Raw genomic sequence first — 25582 nt, 5'->3', positions numbered from 1 at the left:
CCTTTCTCGACATATTTTGCATAAGATTCATCAAAAGAAACGTGTACTGACTCTTCTACTATAAGTAATCTCTTATTATATATTCGATATGCTTTGCTAGATTGTGAGTAACCAAGGAATATGCCCTCATCAGCTTTAGCATCGAATTTGCCAAGATTATCCTTACCATTGTTCAAAACAAAACACTTGCAACCGAATACATGGAGATGAGATACATTTGGTTTTCTACCTTTTAGTAATTCATAGGGAGTTTTGTTCAGTATAGGACGTATTGTTATCCTATTCAAAACATAACATGCTGTACTAATCGCGTCAGCCCAGAAATACTTTGGTAGATTACCCTCATTCAGCATTGTTCTTGCCAGCTCCTCTAGAACACGATTTTTACGTTCAACTACTCCGTTTTGTTGAGGTGTTCTAGGAGCTGAAAAGTTATGCTCAATTCCATGTTTATCACAGTATTTTTCAAAAAGAATGTTTTCAAACTCTCCACCGTGATCACTTCGAATTGCAACTATTTTGTTGTTCATTTTGTTTTGACATAATCTTGCAAATTGTGTGAAAGCTGGAAAAGTTTGATCCTTACTAGGTAAAAAGATTGTCCAACAAAATCTCGAGTAATCATCGACAATGACAAAACCATAGGTGTTTCCACCTATGCTTTTAGTCCTTGAAGGGCCAAAGAGATCCATGTGAAGTAGTTCAAGAGGGCGTGATGTTGAAACCACGTTCTTTGATTTAAAAGAGATTTTTGTTTGCTTTCCCTTTTGACAAGCATCACATAGATGATCTTTTGAAAACTTCATGTTAGGTAAGCCGATTACTAAATCTTTTGGGACAACTTTATTAAGTAAGTCAAAATTTATGTGGGCGAGACGTCTATGCCACAGCCATGAGTCATCGCCCAGAGCAACTAGACACTTGGTGCTAGACTTAGATACCTCATCCAAGTTTAGCATGTAGATGTTGTTTACTCTTAAGCCCTTAAACATAATGTCTCTTTTCTTAGTATGTTCTATTGTGCAGCCAGAATTTGTAAACATTACTTTAAATTCTTTGTCACACAATTGACTTATACTTAAAAGATTATGTTTAAGACCTTCTACTAGCAGCACATCAGTTATAGTAGTGGTAGAAGGGTTACCTACACTTCCTTTACCAAGTATGGCTCCCCGATTGTTATCTCCATAGGTGACATACCCCTTTTTCTTTGCTTGAAACTCAACGAAAAGAGATAGGTCTCCAGTCATGTGTCTTGAACATCCGCTATCAAGGAACCACAACCTTTCGGCAATGTCAAGACACTTTTCCTGCAAGATTAATTTAAAGAGGGAGGTCCCCAATTTTCATTGGGTCCTTGGTAGTGAGTACACAATTTGTTGCACTTAGGCAACCATTGAAATACTCCTTTAGGAACTAAAATTCTCCTAAATTTGCATTTTTCAATGGTATGTCCCTTTTTGCAACAATAATGACAGGTAATATGATGAGAATATGGAGTTTTGCTAGTTGATACTTTTGGTACAAAAGTGTATTTGCTATATAAAGGAGTATACGATCTTTTGAACTTATTTGGATCAACCGCAAAAGTCACTTTTGGTTGTAGAGCCTTGTCTAACTTGGCTTTTAGATCTCTTACTTCTTTTTGCCAAATATGACATGTCTCACAACCAAACCATGATGTAGGATCTATTTCAACTTTGTCCTTTTGAATGTCTAGCATAGATTGTTTTAAAGCTTCCATATCCTTTTCGGTTTTCTCAACTTTTGATTCAAGATATGAAAATATTTTCTTATTTGAGGCCAAAAGTTTGAAAGCTTTAATTGCATCTCTATGTAATTCTTCAAAAGCAAGTTTTAGTTGAGAATGAGATACCTTATCTACGAGTTCAGGTTTAAGATGACTTACAGCTTTCTTTTTCTTGTTTTGATGAGCCATGAAACATAGGTTTGCTGATTCTTCTTCATCGCTTGATGAGCTTTCACTAGATGAATCACTTTCCCATGCTATGTAAGCTCTTTTAGATTTGTTATGACCTTTGCTTTGGTTCTTCTCCTTTTCTTTCTTAAGGTATGGACAATCCGGTTTGTAGTGACCGGCTTTCCCACAATTGAAGCAAAGACCTTTGATCTTTCCTTTGTTGTCGTCATCTTGTTTGAACATGTTTGATTGCTTTCTATAGTTGATCAAGCCTTTGTCGGAATGTTTTGCTCCATTTTTCTTTAGATATTTGTTGTATCTTCGCACAAACAGTCCCATTTCCTCATCATCGGAGTCTTCGTCATCACTTGTGTCACTATCCTTTGGCTCTCGTTTTGAGGTCTTGGAGCTCGAAGCTTTTAGAGCTATTGACTTCTTCTCTACCTCTTTCTCCATGTTCTTTTCTTTCTTTGTCCTTTTCTCATGCATGTCAAGACATTTAAGATGCTGTTCATGTTCCTCTAGTTTACCAAAAAGAGTGGTAATGTCTAAAGTGTTCAGATCATTTGCTTCCTTAATTGCTGTAACTTTGGGTTGCCATTCCCTGTTCAAACACCTTAAGATTTTGTTAGTAGCAACTGCATTGGAAACAGGTCTATCAAGAGAATTTAATCGATTTTTCAGATGAACGAATCTCTTCTGCATGTTTTCGATGGATTCACCATCTTCCATGTGGAAGAGTTCGAACTCTTGAGTTAACGTATTGATCCTAGCTAGTTTGACATCATCCGTTCCCTCGTGGGCAACTTGCAATGTGTCCCACATAGCTTTAGCTGATCTACAATGGGAAACGCGATAGTATTCATCAACTCCTAGAGCTGAGATTAGAATGTTTCTCGCTTTCGAATCGTATGCATATCTCTTTTCATCTTCAGCATTCCAAGTATCTTCTGGTTTTGGAACAACTGCACCAGCTGCATTTGTCATGGTGATCTGAAATGGACCATTGACAATAGCTGTCCAGATGTTCCTATCAATTGCATTGATATGGACACACATACAATCCTTCCAATAGCCGTAGTTTTCGCCGTTGAAAACTGGAGCTCTATTATGAGCCCCTTTAGGTCCGGAAGCCATCTTTCCAATAAGTGTTTCACGTAGCACGGAATAAACCAGAGCTCTTGATGCCACTTGTTAGACGCTGGCCTTAGGATCTAGAGGGGGGGTGAATAGATCGTTCACAGTTTTACGGATTTAAACGACTTTTCAGCGGAAGTGATTCTGAATCGACTCGCGTCTATTCCGAACCACTATCGAAACGATTATATATGTGTTTAAAAACCAGTCAAAGACTTGAAGTAAATGATAAGAGTATATGTTGCAGAATCAAAGCGTTTCTCTTATTGAAAATCAGATTAACTTTTTGTATGATGGACAATGTTTGCAATGCAGTAAGAGTGATAGAAACAAATATACAAACACTTGGTGATAATGATCAAATTGAAGATAATTCAATGTGTGGTGGATTGTGATGTTTATGTAAGAACTTAATTCACAATCTTAACACTCGAATCGTTGATCAATTTGCTATTATAACCAAATATGAACATAATGTAAATGAAAAGGTAAAAGCGACAAGAACACGATATTTGTTTAGGCAGTTCGTCGATCGTCCTCGCTACGACTACGTCTGCCCCCAATTCCAAATTGAAATTGGGTAATCTTTCATTAATGTTGAAAGTAGTATATACAAAGAAGATAACAAAGCGATAAACGATAAACCAATTATGTCGATCCTTTGAATCTTCTTCCCCCTTAATCTTGAGCAAGATCAAGGTTATCCAAGAGCTTCACTTTGATTCCCTTCTGCAGTGTCTTGATTCCTTGAACTCCCCGTTCCTCAATCGTTACACTCAGCCGAATCCTCAATGAACGCCTCTTGATAAAAACCCCCAAGAACCACCCGTCGTGGAGGACAAAACCCGCAGATTTTATTCACCAACAAACCCCACAAACCTTCACCCACTAGGAATCTTCAATTCCGTTCCATGGACGTTATCGAACTCATCACTAACCCGCAACGCAAGAATGATTATGTGTAATTGTGTTGGAGATGATGAAGAACGAAGATGAGAAGCGTTTGTGTATCTTTCAGTCGTTGGTGTTGCATTGAATAATTACCCTTGGACAATATATATGATAGCTTAACAGTTGGAGATGAGAGAAACAGAATTTTTGGCATTCTTGATCAGTTAGGTCGACCTCTTGTAGTGCTTAGGTCGACCTAGCAGAGCTTGCAGAATTTTGCTCCCAGTTAGGTCGACCTGTTTAAGGAGTAGGTCGACCAGAATCCTCTTCAAATGCATTCTGGGGACATTTTCTCAGATTAGGTCGACCTAGTTGTTGTGTAGGTCGACCTAACAGACTGGTATGTAAAATTCATCAATTTAGGTCGACCTAAATGGTGTGTGAGTCGACCTAGCAGGAGTATATGAATTTTTCTCCATTTTAGGTCGACCTGGGTTGATGGTAGGTCGACCTAACTGCTGTTTTTCTGCATTCTTCTTGTTTTGCTTGTGTTGAGTCAACCTATAGACACATAACCATAATGGGTTGACCTATTCTATCATGAGTGATCAATGCTTGCTTTTCTTTGAGTTTTCTGCTTCCGTCTTGTTGTTTGAATGCTTATTTGAGTTTGCCATGAATCAAAAACATCTTTGAGTGTAATCTTGTATTCACAGTAGCCAGCTTGGATTAGCTTTCCTTTGACTTCGAGGAGCGGAGTTGACAATTCGGTCACATCATAGATGTAAACAGTGTCTAGGATAGCGTTGACAGTTTTGTCATGCTTCGGCATGGGTGCCGTGATGACATTTGGAGTTTCTGGAGGATCGAACTCAATTTCCCCAGCATCTATCATGTCTTGTATTTTATTTTTCAGGGCCCAACAGTGATCTGCGTCATGTCCTGGACAGTTTGAGTGATACGCACACGTTGCATCGGGGCGATAACTCGGAGAGGAAGTGTTGACATTCTTTGGAGGATCTTTTAATGTGATCAGATCTGCTTTTAGCAAATGCTGCAATGCCTGAGAGATTGGCATATTGATTCTGGTGAAATTTCTTCTTGGCGCATCTGGTCGACGCGTATATTTTGCCTGTTGATCTTTTTGAGGTGCAGATGCGGAGATCAGAACTGCCCCTACAGATTGGTGCTGCTCACTTTTGCGACCTTTCAGACTGTGCATTGTGTTGACCTCATTTCTCCCACTGATGGGCCTTTTTGTAGTACCAAAGGAAGAGCCTATTTGAATTTTTCCATTTTGAATGCCGCTTTCGACATGTTCCCCAGTCAATATCAGGTCAGTGAAACCTGATGATGAGCTTCCCAGCAAATGACTATAGAAAGGGCCAGTTAAAGTGCCCATGAACATGTCGACCAGCTCGCGATCAGATAAGGATGGTTGAACCCTTCCAGCCATATCTCTCCACTTTTGTGCATATCCTTTGGAACTTTCTTTTGGTGCCATGGACATGCCCCTTAGTTGAGTACGGGTTGGTGCAAGATCAGCATTGTATTGATACTGTTTGTAAAAAGCAGCAGCTAAATCTTCCTAGGTTTGAACTTTTGTACTTTCCAGCTGGTAGTACCACTCGAGTTGTGTACCCGACAGACTTTCTTGGAAGAAGTGAATCCACAATTTGTTATCTGTTGTGTGAGGTTGTATCTTCCTTACATAGGACCTCAGATGTAGTTTTGGGCAAGAAACTCCATCACATTTCACAAAGACAGGAACTTTGAACTTTGGAGGGATAACAACATCTGAGATGAGTCCCAGATCATTGAAATCTAAGCCAGGTATTTTTTGTATCTCCATAGCTTTCATGCGTTCTTCCAACTCCTGATACTCGTCATCATCCTGTTCGTCTCCAGAATGATAATCTTCTTCATTAGAAGAGAGAGAGGGTTTGGCAGAACCCTGGTTGCTGTGATTGTCTCCTTGTTCACCATCACCGACTATTTCAGGGATCGGTGGCTATTTGAACTTTTTGGCTGGGATTTTGATCTTTCTTTTCAGTTGGCTCAAGCCTACAGATCCTTTGGGCTTCTTTTTCTTCTCGATCATCAGGGCTTTCAGTTCTTGTTGCCCCTTTGCCAGTTCCAGAATTGCCACTTGAACTTGGGCGTTCTGTGCTTCGAGATTCTTGATGCTTGTTTCAGATTCCTTCTCTTCTGACTGAAATAAACAGCGAAGAGATGAGAAATCCGTCATGTGAACCTGTTATGCAATGTATATGAATGAAATGTATATGCAATAAATGAAATGTATATGCAATGAATGAAATGTATATGCAATGTTTTCAAGGATCTTAGAGTTTAGATTTGTTAAAACAAAAGAAAAACAAACATTTGTTAGTCAAACAATTTATTATTATTTTTTCTTCTTTTTTTTTTCTTTTTTGCCTCATTCGGGCTTACAAAACAGAAATAAATAAAGAAAATGAAGGATCCTTCAGGTCTCCCATGGACGCTTTCTCTTTGCACCCAGGAATATGTTGATCACTCCAAAAATGATACCTTAGAAAATAACCCTAGTAAATTTTCTACACACTCAAATAAACCTTTTACCATGGTGTGAGAGACCATGAAATATCTGTTTCCTTCCACCATGGAAAAAAAGGTTATTTGAGTGTTTAGAAATTATACTAGGGTTATTTTCTGAGGAATCATTTTTGGAGTTTGGGGGGTGGAGTTTGAGGGAAAAGATGAGGATGAAAATTCATAATGTACCATTATTAGGGATATGTGTTTTACCAGGAAGTGAATAACAATGTGGTAGGGTATTTGTAATTGTTTTTCATGTGGGTGATGTGGGTATTACCCATTGGAACTTCAAGTTGGATTGTTATTATTTCCCTTTTAGGTAAACTATGGATTGTAACTTCCTTTCTAGATTATCTATTATGTAAAATAACTATTCCTTTTGTAGAGAAACATACTTTCATACTCTCTAAGATATATAATTAATGATTTAATAAGTTATTATTCCTTATGAACATTTTGAAATTCTTTCTCTCTTATGTAATTTCTTAGAAGTTTTGATTTTAAATTTTTTTTTGCCATCAATTTTATTTGGCAAAATACTCTTTTTGGTCCCGTATGTTAACCTCGGGGTTCATTTTGGTCCCTTAATTTCAAAAAGTTCCATATTGGTCCCTTAACTCTTCAAAATGTGTCATTTTAGTCCTTTCTGTCATATTAGCGACTGATTTAGCGACTGATTTTTTAGTTTTTCTGTCGCTAATATGATAAAAATGACTAAAATGACGCCTTTTGGAGAGTTAAGGGACCAATAAGGAACTTTTTTAAATTAAGGGACCGAAATGAACCCCGAGGTTAACATACAGGACCAAAAAGGGTATTTTGCCATTTTATTTCTTGCGAGTGGTTACGTAGGTCTTTTACATTAGTATAAAAAATGGGAAAAACTTGTAAGATAGAGAACTCGGACTAAAACATCCTGTAATACCCTATTTAATTCTTTTCAGAATAAATGGTAATGACATTGGTTGAGATAGAACTAAATGGCAAAGTGGACATTATGACTTAGTTAAAGGGCAATTGTGACATTTCCCTCACCATAAGTCCTAAGGCTTGTTTGGTCTCTCACTTGTTCCAAAAGCAGATGCTTGGAGAAGGAGAGAAAGAAAGAAGCGTGAAAAGAGAAAGGAGAAGGAAGGGGCCAACCAAATCAACCATTGCATGCACATTGATCAAGCTCAATCCACCTCTGATCCTTGATTTTCGCAGTCCTTCTTCAATCTAAGGTGAGTCCTTTAGATAGAAAATGGGATTTTATACATTTGGGAACTTTTGGGGTTTAAGGGTTTGAGAGATTATGCATAAATCCTTCCTAATAACATGTTTCTAATGTTGTTTACTACTTGTTTATGTCAATTATTGGCTGGATATATCTTTAATTCGTGCATGCAGGTGGATTTAAGGGGTCAGGGTACCCCAGGACAGAAATGATGAGTTATGCGTTTTTCTGCATCTGCTATGGTCCGCTGAGCGGACTAAGGCCGCTGAGCGGATGCTGAGCATTTTTCCAGAAATTCGCAATCCCGCTGAGCGGACCCACCCATGCCGCTAAGCGGAGAATGCTGTTTGTAGAAAATAATTATCGCGAGCCCGCTAAGCGACGCGAGGCCGCTAAGCGGAGGAACAGTTGAGGTTTGCCACTGGAAAGCCCGCTTACAGTCCGCTAAGCGGCCAGTGCTGAGCAGAATTTTATTTTTCTTTCCCCTGATAGCAGTTTTGGTTCCTAATTGTAACCAAGCTTCTCCTAAACCATTAGTACACATATGTACTTTTAATATGTGGTATTTTATGACACATATTACCATTATTTTCGTTCGGCTACTCACGTTGAATGTTATACATAATATTAGATATGTTTATTCAACAATTTTTGTCTATTCATTTGAGATTAAAAATGAATAATATGATGGGTCGATGACCTAATATGTGTGATGTCCGATGTTTCGGTTAAACATTCGGATTGATTTGCCTTGTGTGACTTTACGCTTGTTATGCGTGTGTATGCAAGAATCGAAGCGGGCCAGGGGCTTGGTTAATCTATGACTCGGGCTTTGTGATCAATGAGTCGTCCCGGGCTTTGTGATCAATGGGACAGCCCCGATCATGTGATCTTGGGCTCACACCTGAGCTACCGTTGCAGTGTGCTTGTGAGGGTCGCGTGGCATTTTACTCACTTGGTGTTAACACACGTGCGTGCTCGGTATGGTGGGGTTATGTGGCCACGTAGGCTAATACATAATCGGTAACTCACCTCTAGTGAAGTCAAGTAGAATAAGCACTAGGCTTTCGCCCGGTGGGCTCATGCGTCAAGATGGCGGTTCGGTACTTGGTGTTAACACACGTGCGTAAAGGTGGTTACCGGGACAATGACGCCATTTCGGCTAATGTCATCTCGCGGCCAAATAGGCTTGTGCGAACCCGCTTAACTACTCTTGCAGTGTGCTTGTACGAGTCTCTTGACAATAGGCATGGGTGTAACTCATCGAGGGTGTGTATTTTATGACCTAGTCGAGGCATTAACGCGCTTCTTGATTCCCCTTATATGGATACGGGTTTTGCATACTTGTTTGTGATATACTTGTGTTATGACGAGTCCTATGGTGGACGACTCTTTGTTTCTCCGTACTTGTACCGGATGTGAGAATAAACCCCGAATCAATGGTGGATTCGGTTTTATGCATGCACCTTTTAGATCCGAGTGGACTAATAGGATAGGTGGACTCACTGAGATTTAGTAATCTCATCCCATTCCAATTCTATCTTTTTCAGGTGGTTCGAGGCAAGATCGTGGCAAAGGCAAGGCGGATTAGTCCTTTGACGTTGTTGCTAGACATCATCTTTTGTTTGCATTTCTTGCTTTTGTAATACCTTGTTGGATTTTGTACTATTTTGGATGTATTGTCATTTTGGCCATGATACATTCGGCTTTTGTACTTCGTGCTTATGATGTATCTATTATCTTTCCGCTGCGACATTATGTAATCGTTGTCTTTATGAAACCATATTTAATACTTTATGCATATTATTCTAGACAAATATGTGTGGGGTGTTACACATCCCATTTCTTTTTTTATAAATAAAAGACTAAAAAGTAAACTAAAATATTTATTTGACCAAAAAAATATTCATTCTTAAATTTTATGTCATAATTAAATGAGGAGAGAAAAATATATATATTATAGAGATTATAGATATTTTAAATCAAAGTCTTTGTTTAAAAACTTAATTACTCTTCTTCAATATTATATTGGTTAGCTAAATAGATTTCATAATTGTTTTTAAATAAAATAAAATTAAGATTTTCTTTCCATATTCATTGTATGGACATGTTATATGAATATAGAGATGTAATGGTAGAAAGAGGTGCGGGATATTTGTAAATTGGATATGAAAAATGAGTTTGAGTAAGTATTAGTATCTAATATTAATACATTTCTCCCAATTAAAACAAAAATAAATATTAGGTTAATAGCTTACATCAAAGGTATAAGTTTTTTTATATAAGCATCCAACCAAATCATAACCTTATGAGATTTTTAGAGACATTTACGAAATTATTCTATAAAAACCACATTTTCATGTGATATGACTGAATGCAAGTGTCAGAGAATATATACATTCTGAGTGGATGTTCACCAAATCTCAATCGTTAAAATAATTGATCACACATTTATATTAAATGAAATAAAAAATTAATAAATATATGGCCTATTATTTCTCCTAAAAAATAGGCTATTTATAAGACCATGTGGTTGATGCTATTAACGATTGAGATTTCGTGTATGTATTTTAGGCTTATACTTGGTGTCAATGGATCCTCACTCACACACACACACACACACACACACACACACATATATATATATATATATATATATATATATATATATATATATATATATATATATATATATATATATATATATATATATATATATATATATATATATATATATATATATACAATGCAATTTTAAATAAAGAACAAGATGATTACACAATTTCTTGTTTGTTAACCATTAGTTAAAATGCATACCATTTTGGATTTGACATAAATAATGTATAGTTTTTAAATTTCTTAGGATATTGCATGTCTAGGTTTTCAGTTCTTAGTGTAGTTTATCATTTATCCAATTGGAAGCGATATAATACGTAAGGTTAGGTTTTGTTAGAATTGCGGCTTAATCGAGCTTTAGTGGTGCTTAAATTTTGAGAAAATGTTGAGTTAGAACTCAGTGATATTGATTCGTTGTTTAAGCTCACCTCATGAAATATACAGGTGAATCCATTGATTACCTTTTGTGTTTCATCACAAAACCATCTTTGGAATTTATGAATTGATTAAGTGTTAACGTGATCAAAGTTCAAACAAAAATATTATCTTCATTTATTCGCTTTAAACCTTCCGTGCGCATTTTTTGAAAACCTCTGACAATTGAATTTAGAGAGTGATCAAACTTTTATAATTTTCTAAAAGGGTCTATTCACCCCTCTAGACCGTTTCATTACTCCGTATTCACTCAACACTTTCCTCATCTCTTTCTGCCATAACATCTCTATTTTCATATAATAAGTACAAATGAGCCTTATGAAAATAGAATATAAATTTATTGTTATTTTAAAAAAATTATGAAATATATTTTTTTCAATCAATTTCAAATCGAAGATATTTTGATTTGAAAAAAAATTAATCTCTATATTAACCCAATTTAAAATTATATTTTTAGTCTCTTTAAAAAAATTTGGATGTTTTAGTCTCTCAAATATTTTTCTTTATCTTAAAAACCTTCGGTATTTTTATTACAATGGAAAAGACTTACAAAACAAATCACAAGAAAAAAAAATTGTGGCAAAAAAAAAATAAAAAACAAAACTTCTTAAAAAAATAATATAACCTAGGCTGAATTTTAAAATATATATAGGAACTAATAATTTATTCAATCCTATAATTATATATCTTACAGGGTACGCAGACATTTTTTCTCTCCAAAACGATTTGTTTTTTGACCTGATAGATAGTCTAGAAGGGAAGTTACAATTCATAACTAATCTAGAAGGAAAATTACAATCCAACATTATATTCCAATGGATAAGAGCGACATCTCTGACATTCAAAACAATTATAAATACTCTACCACATTCCTGGTAAAACACATATCCCTAATAATGGTACATTATGAATTTTCATCCTCATCTTTTCCCTCAAACTCCACCCCCCAAACTCCAAAAATGATTCCTCAGAAAATAACCCTAGTATAATTTCTAAACACTCAAATAACCTTTTTTTCCATGGTGGAAGGAAACAGAGATTTCATGGTCTCTCACACCATGGTAAAAGGTTTATTTGAGTGTGTAGAAAATTTACTAGGGTTATTTTCTAAGGTATCATTTTTGGAGTTTGGACGATTCGAGTTTCATGGAAAAGGTGAGGATGCAGATTCTTTGTGCACCACTATTAGGGATATGTGTTTTGCGAGGAAGGGGTTAATAATGTGGTAGAGTATTTATAATTGTTTTGAATGTCAGAGATGTCGCTCTTATCCATTGGAATATAATGTTGGATTGTAATTTTCCTTCTAGATTAGTTATGAATTGTAACTTCCCTTCTAGACTATCTTTCAGGTCAAAAAACAAATCGTTTTGGAGAGAAAAAATGTGTGCGTACCCTGTAAGATATATAATTATAGGATTGAATAAATTATTAGTTCCTATATATATTTTAAAATTCAGCCTAGGTTATATTATTTTTTTAAGAAGTTTTGTTTTTCATTTTTTTTTTGCCACAATTTTTTTTCTTGTGATTTGTTTTGTAAGTCTTTTCCATTGTAATAAAAATACCGAAGGTTTTTAAGATAAAGAAAAATATTTGAGAGACTAAAACATCCAAATTTTTTTAAAGAGACTAAAAATATAATTTTAAATTGGGTTAATACAGAGATTAAATTTTTTTCAAATCAAAATATCTTCGATTTGAAATTGATTGAAAAAAATATATTTCATAATTTTTTTTAAAATAACAATAAATTTGTATTCTACTTTCATAAGGCTCATTTGTACTTATTATATGAAAATAGAGATGTTATGGCAGAAAGAGATGAGGAAAGTGTTGAGTGAATACGGAGTAATGAAACGGTCTAGAGGGGTGAATAGACCCTTTTAGAAAATTATAAAAGTTTGATCACTCTCTAAATTCAATTGTCAGAGGTTTTCAAAAAATGCGCACGGAAGGTTTAAAGCGAATATATGAAGATAATATTTTTGTTTGATTCACCTACACAACTCAAAAAACTTCCAACATGAAAGTTGTAGATCTTGCAAAATAAAACAACATCTTACAACACAACTTTTTTCAAAAGATCAACCATTTAAGGGTTTTGAAAATTTTGAAGTTTTAGGTCATAAACACTTAGAAATTTTCTAAGTGTTTTTAACCTAGTTTTTATCCAACTTTGGGCTCATTTTTCACAAATTTCCCAAGTGATTCTGAAGAAGACATAAACTAATGATTTGAAGTAGATGTTTAGGGCTTTCCAAATTGTGTTCAACCTTCTCCAAATTCAATTTGAGCTAAGAGTTATGCTTGTTCAAAGTTGGCCTCATGAAGTAAAATTATAGGTCATGCATCATTTTTGAACTTTGAAATTTTGTGCACATGGCCTCAATTATGGATGCTACACGACCCATAACATATCTGAAACAATGCCATGCATTCATTTTCACCATGCCATAAGAATTGAAGAAGATTCTTAAAACAAGAACATGTGATTATGTAATGATTACATTTTTGAATTTATGGCAAATTGATGAATCACCCAAGGAATCTTCTCACCAACCAATTAGAGCTTATTTCTGGCTCAGAATTGTCCCCTTAGATCAAGCAAAATCGAGGGCTAGGGGATTGATCAAATGGAATCAAAATTCTCATCATTGCACTTGGGATATTCTTTGAATTTCTTCATGGCTAAGAAACCAAAACTCTCCCACTAAGCAAGCTCACTCTCTCAATCAGTACTGAACCAATTGCCTATAAATAGAGGCCTCATTCTCATTCAAAAAACACACCAAAGCAACAGAATTCTTGCTTTCTCTTTTCTTTCTTCATACTTAGTTTTTTCAAAGGTCCTTTGGCAAGAAGACTCGGATTCTTCAAACCAAAGCTCTCTCTTTGAAAATAAGTATTCAAACACATTGAGGGAGGCATTTGGGAGTGATCCAAACCTCTCGAACACTTCTGGGCGTGGAGAATCATCACCTTCACCTCTCATTTTGGAGCACTTGCAGTTGGAGGACCATGGAGTAATTCAGGAGTTTTCAAGCCAAGCCAATCATCCAGACACACTCCTCAGGTCATAGTGAAGCTAACCAGATGGCTGCAGCTCATCTGTAACTCGAGAATCATCACCCTCCATGTTCACTTGAAGCTGAAATCGAGGGAGGTCCATAGAGCAATTCAGGAGGATTCAAGCTCCAATAAGCATCCAGTTAGCATCATTGAGTCTCAAGGAAGCTATTGAGATCATTCATTCAAGCCCAGGTGCTCTCTAACATCCTCACGACCTTCATTTTCAGAGGTAAGTTTCTCAACTCCATCCCTCTAATTCGTGTATCTTTCTGGCTAAAACTCAACACCATTCTATTCAGCATCATAAGAGGATTAAAAACCCTCTATCATCAGTCATCTATGCTTCAGTATAGTCATTTAATTTGAATTCCAAATTTTAGGGTTCTTCACGTATTTTAGATAATTCAGTAGATATAGTTAATATAAATTCATAATAGTTACATATCTAGAATCGTGAGTGAATTTAGAGCAAGTTTGGTCTTTATATCGTTGCAAATGGTTGAGAATTGAGAGAGTTCAGAAATTCAAATTGTTGGAGCTTGAGGAAGAAGATGACAATGGTGGTGGCGCGCAAATTTCAAACCTCAGGGTAGAGTTTATTTTATATTTAATGATAGGTGTTTTATAAACGACTGAATAACTTGCCCCAGTGGCCACACATGCGCTCTTAGTCTCCTCATGCCTCAAGTCTGGGGTTCGAATCCCCCTCGCCCCAGACTTTTTGTTTCTTTTATTTTTCCATGATTAACCACTTGTTTGAAAATATAATGAACTGGATGTGTGACAATAACACCAAGCGCGCGTTGGCCCAGTGGTGTTATTTTGGGTCAGTGACTTGGAGGGCGTGAGTTCAATCCCTCTAGGTGACAAAACATTATTTTTTATCACTTATTTCCTTCAATTTTCTCACAACTTCACATAATTAATTAACCTATCAAACTAATTTATTTTCACTTCATTTTTCACACACTTATCATTTAATACATCTATTTTGTGAATAATCATAAAAATCATAAAAATATTATTTATTTCATATATTTTTATTAGGTTTAAAATAGTATGTTTTAAGTGCTTTATTAAAAACTTTAAATATATACATTCACTTTGTTTTAACCTAATCATTTTGTAAATAAAGTTTATGATAAAACCCTAATTGTTTAGGTCTTAATTAGGCATAGATCTTCATCTTTACCTTAATTAAGTTGACTTTTTGTCAAATTTCAAAACTGTTTTCAATCTCCAAATAAATCAAATGATTAAGGTTTTCAAACAACAAAACCTTGTATCATTCCAAATCATTTTTTTCAAATTGCTTTTACACCAGTACTGTAAAGTACTGGGCCTCTAATAGAGTGTAAGTCCCAAAAACCTTCTCTTCTTAGCTTGTTTTCAAAACTGTATTTTCAAAATCTTCTTTCTGTTTTCAAAACATTCTTCTGGTATTTGAAGGGCATTATTCCCGGTGAAACTCTTCAGATACCTATGTGACCTTTGTCCATCTTCACTTCTTTTGTTTTCAAAAACCCTTAACTGTTTATCATATATATATTCAACTGTTATCCAAAAATTACTGTTGAGGCTCTGTACATACTTCTTCAAAGGCCTCCACTCCATCCAGGTTAGGCTTTACAAGCTTTCAATTTACAGTCTTTATTTAAATTACTGTCAAATATAAACTGTGCATATATTAATTTAGAACTACGTTTGAGTATAAACCTTAGGACAGTTAAACTATATATATATTATAGGAATATGGCCTAGGATTGAGAATGTCTTCCCGGTGAAGGCTCTTTCCTAATTAGAGATCTGTAGTTCAAACCCCCAAGATGAATTATTCCCGGTGAAACATCTTGGCAAAAACCTTAGAATCCAAAAATATAGGACACATCCACCCAAAGAGGAATTATTCCCGGTGAAACCTCTTACCCATTTGCTTAGAGCCAAAATAAGTTCAAAACTACATAGCTTTCTCTTGTGCTATAACAAGGACCCTCGATTAGCCTCCTCTTGGGCTTTGTACAAGGACCCACAGGCTTCTTAAAAGCATTTCCAGCTTCCTCTTGAGGTTGTATACAAGGACCCATCAGGTTTCTTATAAACATAGGAACAGGTCTTTAGTCACCTTTTAGCCTACCCTGGTGAGTTTCTTCCAATTTAAACCAGACTTTAAACAAGCTAAGTTTGTCTCAATTTCACATTGAGTACATTTTTGGAATGAGAGACATGGACAGTCTCTGTCACCCTTATCTTCATCAATCTTCCTTAGCAGAGTCTAGGATCCTTATTTGCTTATCCTCAGCAAGTGTCAGCCTTCATCTTGGGCTTTAAACAAGAAGTCTCCATTAGATAATCTTTCTGCCAATCATTTCAATAAAATTCCCTGGAAAGGGTTAGCTTCCACACATTCTTTCATTTCAACAAAATCCCTGGAAAGGGTTAGCCTCCAAAGTCAATTAATAAAAAATGTCAAAAAATAAAGATTCATTTCTCTTAGGAGATAATTTCCCCAAAAGAGTCAAAATCCCTGGAAAGGGTTAGCCTCCAAAGTCAATTAATAAAAATGTCAAAAAACTAAAGATTCATTTCTCTTAGGAGATAATTTCCCCAAAAGAGTCAAAACCCCTGGAAAGGGTCAGCCTCCAAAAACATGATAAAGTCAGTCTTTTACCAAATAATTTCTCCAGCTGAGTCAAAATCCCTGGAAAGGGTTAGCTTCCAAAGAAAAACAGTCTTTCAATAAATAAAATCTCCTCAGTAGAGTCAAAACCAACAAAAATAGTTAGCCTCAACCTTGGGCTTCATACAAGGCACCAAACAATAAAACTCCCCTGTCAAGAATCAGCCTCAACCTTGGGCATTGTACAAGGCAGATAATAGAGTCTCCCCAGTGAGTTCTTCATCACTCAGTAGCCACAACCTTGGGCTTTGTACAAGGCAGATAAACCATACTTTCATGTGTCAAAGATTCCTAACACCTAGGATCTTTTCCCCATAGAGTCATCCATACTCAGTTTATTTAAGAGTCTGCCACAACCTTGGGCTTTGTACAAGGCAAAAAATAATATTTACCCTAGCTAGAGTCAGCCACAACCTTGGGCTTTGTACAAGGCACATAAAATAGAGTCATTCATTCAATTATCCTCAGAAGTTAGCCACAACCTTGGGCTTTGTACAAGGCACACAAATAGAGTCTCCCTAAGTAGAGTTAGCCTCAATTCTGGGCTTTGTACAGAACACAAAAATACCCTGTAATTAATCCCAGTGGAGTCATCTCCCAGAAACAATATATTAATAAATCAATCAAAAAAAGCCTCAAGCTTGGGCCTCATACAAGCCAGCTAAAGTCAAATCTTTTATACAGTAGATAGACATAGCTTATCTCTATAGAGAGATATTTTTACTACTCTACCACATTCAAACAAACATTACACTTCATTTCAATTTTAATCAAGTCTCCCATTTAGGATTTTGAAAGGCATGAGCTGGCAGTAAAACCCAGACATGTGGTAACTTTCCCTAATTTGGATGAGCATTTTTCTTTCATTTAAGAGGCATTTGACTGGTATACTTGCACATACACAAGTAAGGTCCCCCTCTTGAATGAAATGAATTCAGTTATTCTGTCACTCCTTTAAATGTTTGTGGTAGAATAGTACAAATACCTCTCTGTAGAGATGATTTCATGTCTCTTTACTGTAAACAGAGATTTAATTCAAGCTTCAACCTTGAGCTTCAAGCAAGGCACCAAAAACAATTAATTTCCCTAGTTAGTTCCCCGAACTACATTAAGCTCTGACTTCCACCAGGGATATGTAGGCATGAGGTTCACAAGGAATCTCAGCGAGCTAATAAAATACCAAAAATAGTCAGTCTGTCTATCTGTCTGTCTTTCTTTAATCAATTCAATTCCTTCTCCTAATACAAAGGAGAAACTTTCCCAATCATTAGCAGCAAACACAATCACAATGACACAGAGAAGGTTCTTGTAGAGTACTACAGATATGTAGGGTGTTTAAACATTTCCCTATGTATAACCGACCCCCCGGACTCCAGAATTTCTAGTCTAGGTGAATCCCCACACTTAGCAAACTCCTAGGGTTTAGTTGAGATCTTTTTTTCCCTTTCCTACTCGTAGGACCAATAAGAAAGTTCGTGTGATATCGTAGGAAGAACTGAAACAAAATTCATCCCACCACGGGCGCATTCTCCTTCCAAATTTCGCGTGAAGGGTTTAGCGTGCCGTCCTCCCAAGTGAAACAGGGAGGTAAAGAAAACGACCACCACAGAAAAATGGCGACTCTGCTGGGGATATAAGTGTTAAAAACCTTGGTTTTTCATCCAAACCAATGGTTGACCTGTTGCTGGTCCAGCCCCAATGAGGAATTAGGGATGCCAAATTCCCCCTCAAACAAGAGAGGTCCTGCCTAACCTCTGTGTCATTTCATGTGATTGTTGCATATATATTTGTTTATTTTGTTTATTCTGTATCGGGAAAGGGCTTGATTCCCTCTTGTGGTGAGAAATCCTATACCCGGATTTGAGTGCAACATAAGATAGGATGGAGGATGTCTTCCCGGTGAAGACCCTCTAATCTTGGTTCACAAGTCTGCTCTTGGGATTTGCCTGGCTGGTTGTGATTAACTGCGCCACTGCATTCCGAGACTGATTTGTACCAGGAGGACCTAGAAACACATTAACCCCACTTAAAGCCTTTTTAGGACGTAGAGCGGTGATTACGGAAGTAATTGTCACGCAGATACTACACTCAGAGAAAACTCTCTTATAGATACCAATCAAACGTATCTTTAAGGTTGAGCAAAAACTCTGAGACCCCTAGAACCCGTTCTACAGGTACAAAAATCCTTAACCTTAGTTTACCATTGGGGCGGGGATTGCGTTTGGACTTCATGACCACTATACCCTTCAACGCCATGTTTGTTTAAAACTCTTGTGTGTGCATTCATGCATTCATGCATCATTCATTAATAACAACTAAAAACAAAAAGAGTCTTTTTCGAGTCGTTTTTCAAGGAAACTAAATAACGAACGTTTTGAACTTCATAGAAAGAGAGAAACGGAGAAAGGACTTAAGGATCTATATTATGGATTACGGAAGAAAGAGAGCTAGGAAATACACCTTCAAGATTCCCCAGGTCGAGGAACTGGGAAAGCTCGGAAAACTGGTGGTCAACCCCCAGGCTTTCAAGGAGAAGTATGGAAAACTTCTGCCTTTGCTCAATACCAACATTGTGGATGGGGTCCTTCCCACCTTGGTACAGTTTTACGATCCCACGTATCACTGCTTCACCTTTCCAGATTATCAGCTCATGCCTACGTTAGAGGAGTACTCTCGTCTGATTGGAATACCCGTGTACGCGCAAGATCCATACTCCGGTTTGGAAAAGAACCCTGACGACATTATCATTGCTGCAACTACTCCTTTGAACGTAGTCGACATCAGAACTCATATGGTGAGTAGAGGAGGAATTCAAGGATTGCCCTCCAAATTCCTGTTTGATCAAGCTCGGTACTTCGTCAGCATCCAAGATATGAGCGCTTTTGAGGAAGTCTTGGCTTTGCTTATCTACGGATTGTTTTTGTTCCCTAACATTAACGATTTCGTCGACATCAATGCAATTAAGATCTTCTTAATTGGAAATCCAGTTCCAACCTTGCTTGCGGATGCTTATCACTCTGTGCATTCAAGAAACCTGCAGCGAGGAGGATTAATCACATGCTGCTTACCGTTATTATACGAATGGTTCGTTTCACACCTGCCAAAGTCTAGCACTTTCTGGAATATGAGGGATGGCCTTTACTGGTCACAGAAAATCATGTCTCTCACTCATACAGACATTGATTGGTGTAGTCCTGACAACGACGAAACCAAGATCATCTTCAGTTGCGGAAGTTTTCCCAACATACCCCTTATTGGAACTAAGGGAGGAATCAGTTACAATCCAGCTTTAGCCCGTCGTCAATACGGCTATCCCATGAAAAATATACCAAGTAACATCCAATTGGAAGGTCTGTTCTTCAAGAACATCAACGATCATGGCAACATGCTGAAGAAGGAAATTGTCCAAGCCTGGCGTCTTGTTCACAGCAAAGGGAGAAGATTGTTAGGAAAACATCTTTGTATCTCCCTGGATCCTTACCTTCAATGGGTACGCGTCAGAGCATTCAAGCTCAGGATGCCATATCAACATCAAGAACCTATTCCCCTAAGGGAACCAATTTACCTTTTCTCCACCGATGTTGAAAAACTGCAAGCGGCATTAAACAAGGTATGCCAAGAAAGGAATGCTTGGAGGAACAAGTATCGAATTGTCAACATGGAAAATGTTGAGATTCAAAACATCCTAAGAAGGAAGGATGAGTTACTTGAAGTACTCAATCGACAAGTGACACAATCATCACTTTCTCATCATATCCCTCCTGCTTCCTGGATCATCGATCAGCTCACGTCAGAGAACGCTCAGCTCAAGAAACAGAAGAAGATGTTAGAACGTGAAGTCGGCTCATCATCAAAGTTTTAGAGTCCTTTCTCTCAGTTTCTCTGTATTTCCATTTTCAAAGTTTGTAAAAACGGCGTTTTCGCTTAATTAATAAAGTTTTGATGTTTCATAACGTAATTATGGTGTTTCCTTGAAAAATATTAACTTAATTGCATATCATACATCGCTTTAGTCGTACGCACTGACACGAGAATTGTCGCGGATCTAATAGTCACTTTCCTTTCTCCAGAAAGAGAGGAGGAGAAGGAGGTGAACCAAGACTTTCAAGCTGTCTCATCCATACAACACTCGTTCAAGTCGCAAGAAAAGAATGGAAGACTTTGAGCAAGAGAATTAAGAACTCAGGGAAGAGATTAATACTCTCAAAGGTACTGTTGAAAGACTCAATAGTATGGTAGAAGCCCTGGTAGTTGCGCAGAATCGACCAACGCCAGAAGAACCACAAAGGACTGTGGTTTCCGAGATTGTTTCTACTCCCATTCCTCAGTATACCATGCCGCCTGATCGACCTTGGGGCATGCCGTATAACTTTACTCCAGAAGGGTACATACCTCCAGCTTCTGAAGCTCCAAAAGTCACCATGGATATGCGTCCACCGGAGGGTTACAAACCTCTGGAAATTGAAGTTCCAAGAGCAACGGCAATGGGTTTCGCACAACAGAATGCTGAGATTCCAAGATCTGCTGTCATGGCTTCTCCACAGCCCATTATGCATACTTTTCCCCCGCAAGGCGGACAAGTATATCATCACGCTCCAAGTGAGGATGCTGGCGTGTATGAAAGATTGGACGAGTTCCAAGAACAGTTTCTGCAAATGCAGAAGGAACTCAAGACTCTCCGAGGACAAGATCTATTTGGAAAGAATGCTGCAGACCTCTGTCTGGTTCCAAATGTTAAGATTCCTCACAAATTCAAAGTACCAGAGTTCGAGAAGTACAAAGGGAATTCATGCCCACAAAGTCATCTTGTGATGTACGCTCGAAGAATGTCAACTCAGACTGATAATCAACAATTGCTCATTCATTATTTTCAAGACAGCCTGACTGGTGCTGCACTCAAATGGTACATGAACTTGGACAGTTCAGAGATTCGTACTTTTCGAGACCTCGGAGAGGCCTTCGTCAAACAGTATAAGTACAATCTGGATATGGCTCCCGACAGAGATCAACTCCGGGCCATGACTCAAAAGGATAGAGAAAGCTTCAAGGAATACGCTCAGAGATGGCGTGAAGTTGCTGCTCAAATTTGTCCACCACTTGAAGAGAAAGAAATGACAAAAATCTATCTCAAAACTTTAAGTCCATTTTACTACGGACGAATGGTTGCAAGTGCACCAAGTGACTTTACCGAGATGGTAAACATGGGTGTGCGTTTAGAAGAAGCAGTTCGGGAAGGACGCCTGAACAAAGAACCAGAATCTTCTGTTGGTCCAAGGAAGTATGGAAGTTCTTTCCAGAAGAAAAAGGATCAAGATGTCAGCAATGTCTTGCACAAAATCAAGAAGAAATTCCAACCTCAAGTTGCAACAATAACTCCGGTTGTTAACTCAGCGCCAGCTTATCAACCTCAGGTCTCGCAACAACAAATTCAACAAAGGTCGCAGCAACCTCAGCAGCAGGTTCGACCTCCAAATTACAACAATCGGGCTCCAAGGTATCCTGCCTTTGACCCCGTACCAATGCCGTATGCAGAATTGTTTCCAACATTACTGGCAAAAGGACTCATTCAGACAAGGAGTCCCCCAAATCCTACAAACAGTTCCTCACCATGGTATAAGGCTGACCAATCTTGTCCCTATCATCAGGGGGCACCAGGTCACAATATTGAGAACTGTTTCCCTTTCAAGATTGACGTCAAACGGTTAGTGAAAAGCGGAATGCTATCCTTCAAAGATACTAATCCAAACGTCCAAGCAAATCCTTTGCCGCATCATAAAGAAGCTTCAGTAAATCTGATAGATCAACACCCCAATGTCATTCAAATCTACGACATTCGTCAGATAGGGGAAAATCTTGTCAGGATGCATGCTAAACAAGCTGGGTACGGTCATGTACCACCTCACAACTACTTCACATGTGAAATTTGTCCAAGGAATACTCAAGGATGTGCCATAGTTCAAGCTGCATTACAAGAACAAATGGATTTAGGATGGATTCAACATATCCGAGTTAGGACTGAACATGACATCAACATGGTTCAAGGATGTCCAGGAGAATACAAAATCTACAAAGTTGAAGACCTTGAAGGATCGGTAGTCAGGTTCCACAAAACTTTAAATGGACTTGCCTACTTTGGAACAGATTTCCACGCTTACAGTAGATGTGAAATCTGTCGAAGAAATTCACGAGGATGTTTGCGTGTTCGTAACGATATTCAAAAGCTGATGGACGACAATACCATTACTGTTCTTGCCAACAGAGAAGATGACGAAGTCTTTACCGTATCTTCCCAAATTAATCAAGTTGAACCAATGCAAGTCAAGTATGATAGCAGGAAGATAGCAGTTGCACCACTAGTCATCTACTTACCAGGTCCTGTACCGTATGAGTCCAGCAAGGCTATACCCTACAAATACAACGCTACATTCATTGAAAATGGTAAGGAAATACCATTACCGTCTGTTGTCAACATTGCTGATGTTAGTCGAGTCACCAGAAGTGGACGGGTCTTCAACAGAACAACAGAAAATGTGGAGAAACCTTCGGAGGAAGTACCACATAGGCAAGATAATCATCCGACCAATGCTGTTCAAGCGAAAGAAAATGATGAGATCTTGAAGTTAATCCAGAGGAGTGAATACAACATTGTAGATCAATTACTACATACTCCGTCTAGGATATCTGTTCTCTCCCTACTATTGAGTTCTGAGGCTCATAGGGAAGCTCTACAGAAAGTTTTGGAACAAGCTTTTGTAGAACCAAGTGTTACTGTGGGACAATTCAACAACATCGTTGCCAACATTTCCGTCGGAACTAACCTGAGTTTCTGTGACGAAGATCTTCCTGAAGAAGGAGTGGACCACAATCTTCCACTTCACATCTCAGTTGGCTGCATGGGTGATGTACTCACGGGAGTCCTAATAGACAATGGATCCTCTCTCAACGTCATGCCTAAATCAACATTGTCAAGATTATCTTTCGAAGATTACCCTCTAAGAAAAAGTCATGTCATCGTCAAAGCATTTGATGGATCAAGAAAGTCAGTTTTCGGAGAAGTAGATCTTCCCATAACTATTGGACCTCAGACGTTCAAAATCACTTTCCAAGTTATGGACATTCCAGCACAATACAGTTGTTTGCTAGGTCGCCCATGGATTCATGAGGCTGGGGCAATTACTTCAACACTTCATCAGAAACTGAAGTTCATAAGAAATGACAAATTGGTAACCGTATGTGGAGAACGAGCTCTGATCGTCAGCAACCTGTCATCATTCTCCGACATAGAACCAAAAGAAGTTGTTGGAACTAAATTCCAAGCACTTTCCTTGGACAAAGGAAAGGAGAAAGCAGCGTCTATCTCTTCATACAAAGATGCAATCCAAGTCGTAAAGGATGGCACTACCCGTGGTTGGGGGCACATTAATATTCCTACCAACAACAAGAACAGAACAAGAATTGGATTCTTTCCGACATCATCAAAAGCTATCCCAGGGATTGAGGTAGTTCTCCCTATTCAAGAAACTTTCTGCAATGGAGGTTTTCTTCAACCTGTTCAACAAACAGTCAATACCATCGGTACGGAAAACACCGATGAAGAGGAATGGTTATCCTATCTTAACAAAGCAGGATACATCTCCCTACCAGAGTCTGATTCACCTTGCTGTTATCCGACTAAAGGATCTGAAAGTAAGACTCAACCAAGCAGTGATGAAGTTACTGACAGCTTCACCACCAGAAGTCATGGTTCATCAGAAGAAGTTCCTCCTATCCCCGAAGAGACTTGGGATACATTAGGAGAACCAAGCGGAAAATTCGACTACATGGTGAAATACTCCGCTCCTGAAAGTTCAAGAATCTCTCTTGAAGATATTGTTCCAACTGGATGGAACATTGATTATGAGTACCTCTCTCAGCCAAAAGAGATGTATAACCCTTGCTATTCATCATCATCGACTGGTGAAATCATCATTGAGGATTATATCCCCAAGTCACCTTCTGAGGCTACGGATCTAGAGTTCACATATCTAGTCAATGCCATCTTGGGAGAAGAGCAAGACCAAAATACAAAAGAGGATGATCTCGAAAGTGTCTCCGACAACGAGTCTCTCCATTCAGAAGATTGGAAGTTTCCTCAAAAAATGACTGCCCATAAATAAAAATGTCATTCTGTTCCTTCGTTTAGTTTTCCCTTTTCTTTTTTCGGAAATTGGTAATCCTAAAAAACACCCTTAAAAAACATCAAACATTCCATTAACTGCATACACCGAGTCTTCCCTCGTTGTCTAAATAAAACTTATCACACATATGCAGATTAATCATAAAATACCCCGTTGAAACGAACGACCGTCTGACTTCTCCAAGCTTTGAGTTTCCTGTATTCGAGGCAGAGGAAGAAGAAGACGAAGAAATATCAAAGGATATTTCACGGTTACTTCAACAAAAGGAAGAGGCCATTCAGCCATACAATGAGCCTCTAGAGATCATTAACCTTGGTTCCGATGGAAACAGAAAGGAGGTTAAGATTGGAGCTTCGCTCAGTTCAGAGATCAGAGAGAGTTTGATACAGCTGCTCAAAGAATTCTCAGATGTCTTCGCTTGGTCTTATCAAGATATGCCAGGGTTGGATACCAGTATAGTGGAGCATCACTTGCCATTAAAAGCAGAATGCCCTCCGGTCAAGCAAAAATTAAGAAAATGGCACCTGAAGACATGGAAAAAACAGCTTTCATCACCCCGTGGGGCACGTTCTGCTATCGTGTTATGCCTTTTGGACTAAAGAACGCAGGGGCAACTTATCAAAGGGCCATGACTACGCTTTTCCACGACATGATGCATAAAGAAGTGGAAGTCTATGTGGACGACATGATTGCCAAATCAGAAAATGAAGAAGATCACATACAGAATTTGAAAAAGTTATTTCAACGCTTACGGAAGTTTCAGCTTCGCCTGAACCCCAACAAGTGTACCTTTGGTGTCTACTCAGGAAAACTCCTTGGTTTCATCATCAGCAAACGAGGAATTGAAGTAGATCCAGACA

This window comes from Vicia villosa, unplaced genomic scaffold (assembly GCF_029867415.1).
Source record: "Vicia villosa cultivar HV-30 ecotype Madison, WI unplaced genomic scaffold, Vvil1.0 ctg.004176F_1_1, whole genome shotgun sequence".
NCBI classification, from domain to species: Eukaryota; Viridiplantae; Streptophyta; class Magnoliopsida; order Fabales; family Fabaceae; genus Vicia; species Vicia villosa.
This window is presented reverse-complemented; position numbering follows the sequence as displayed.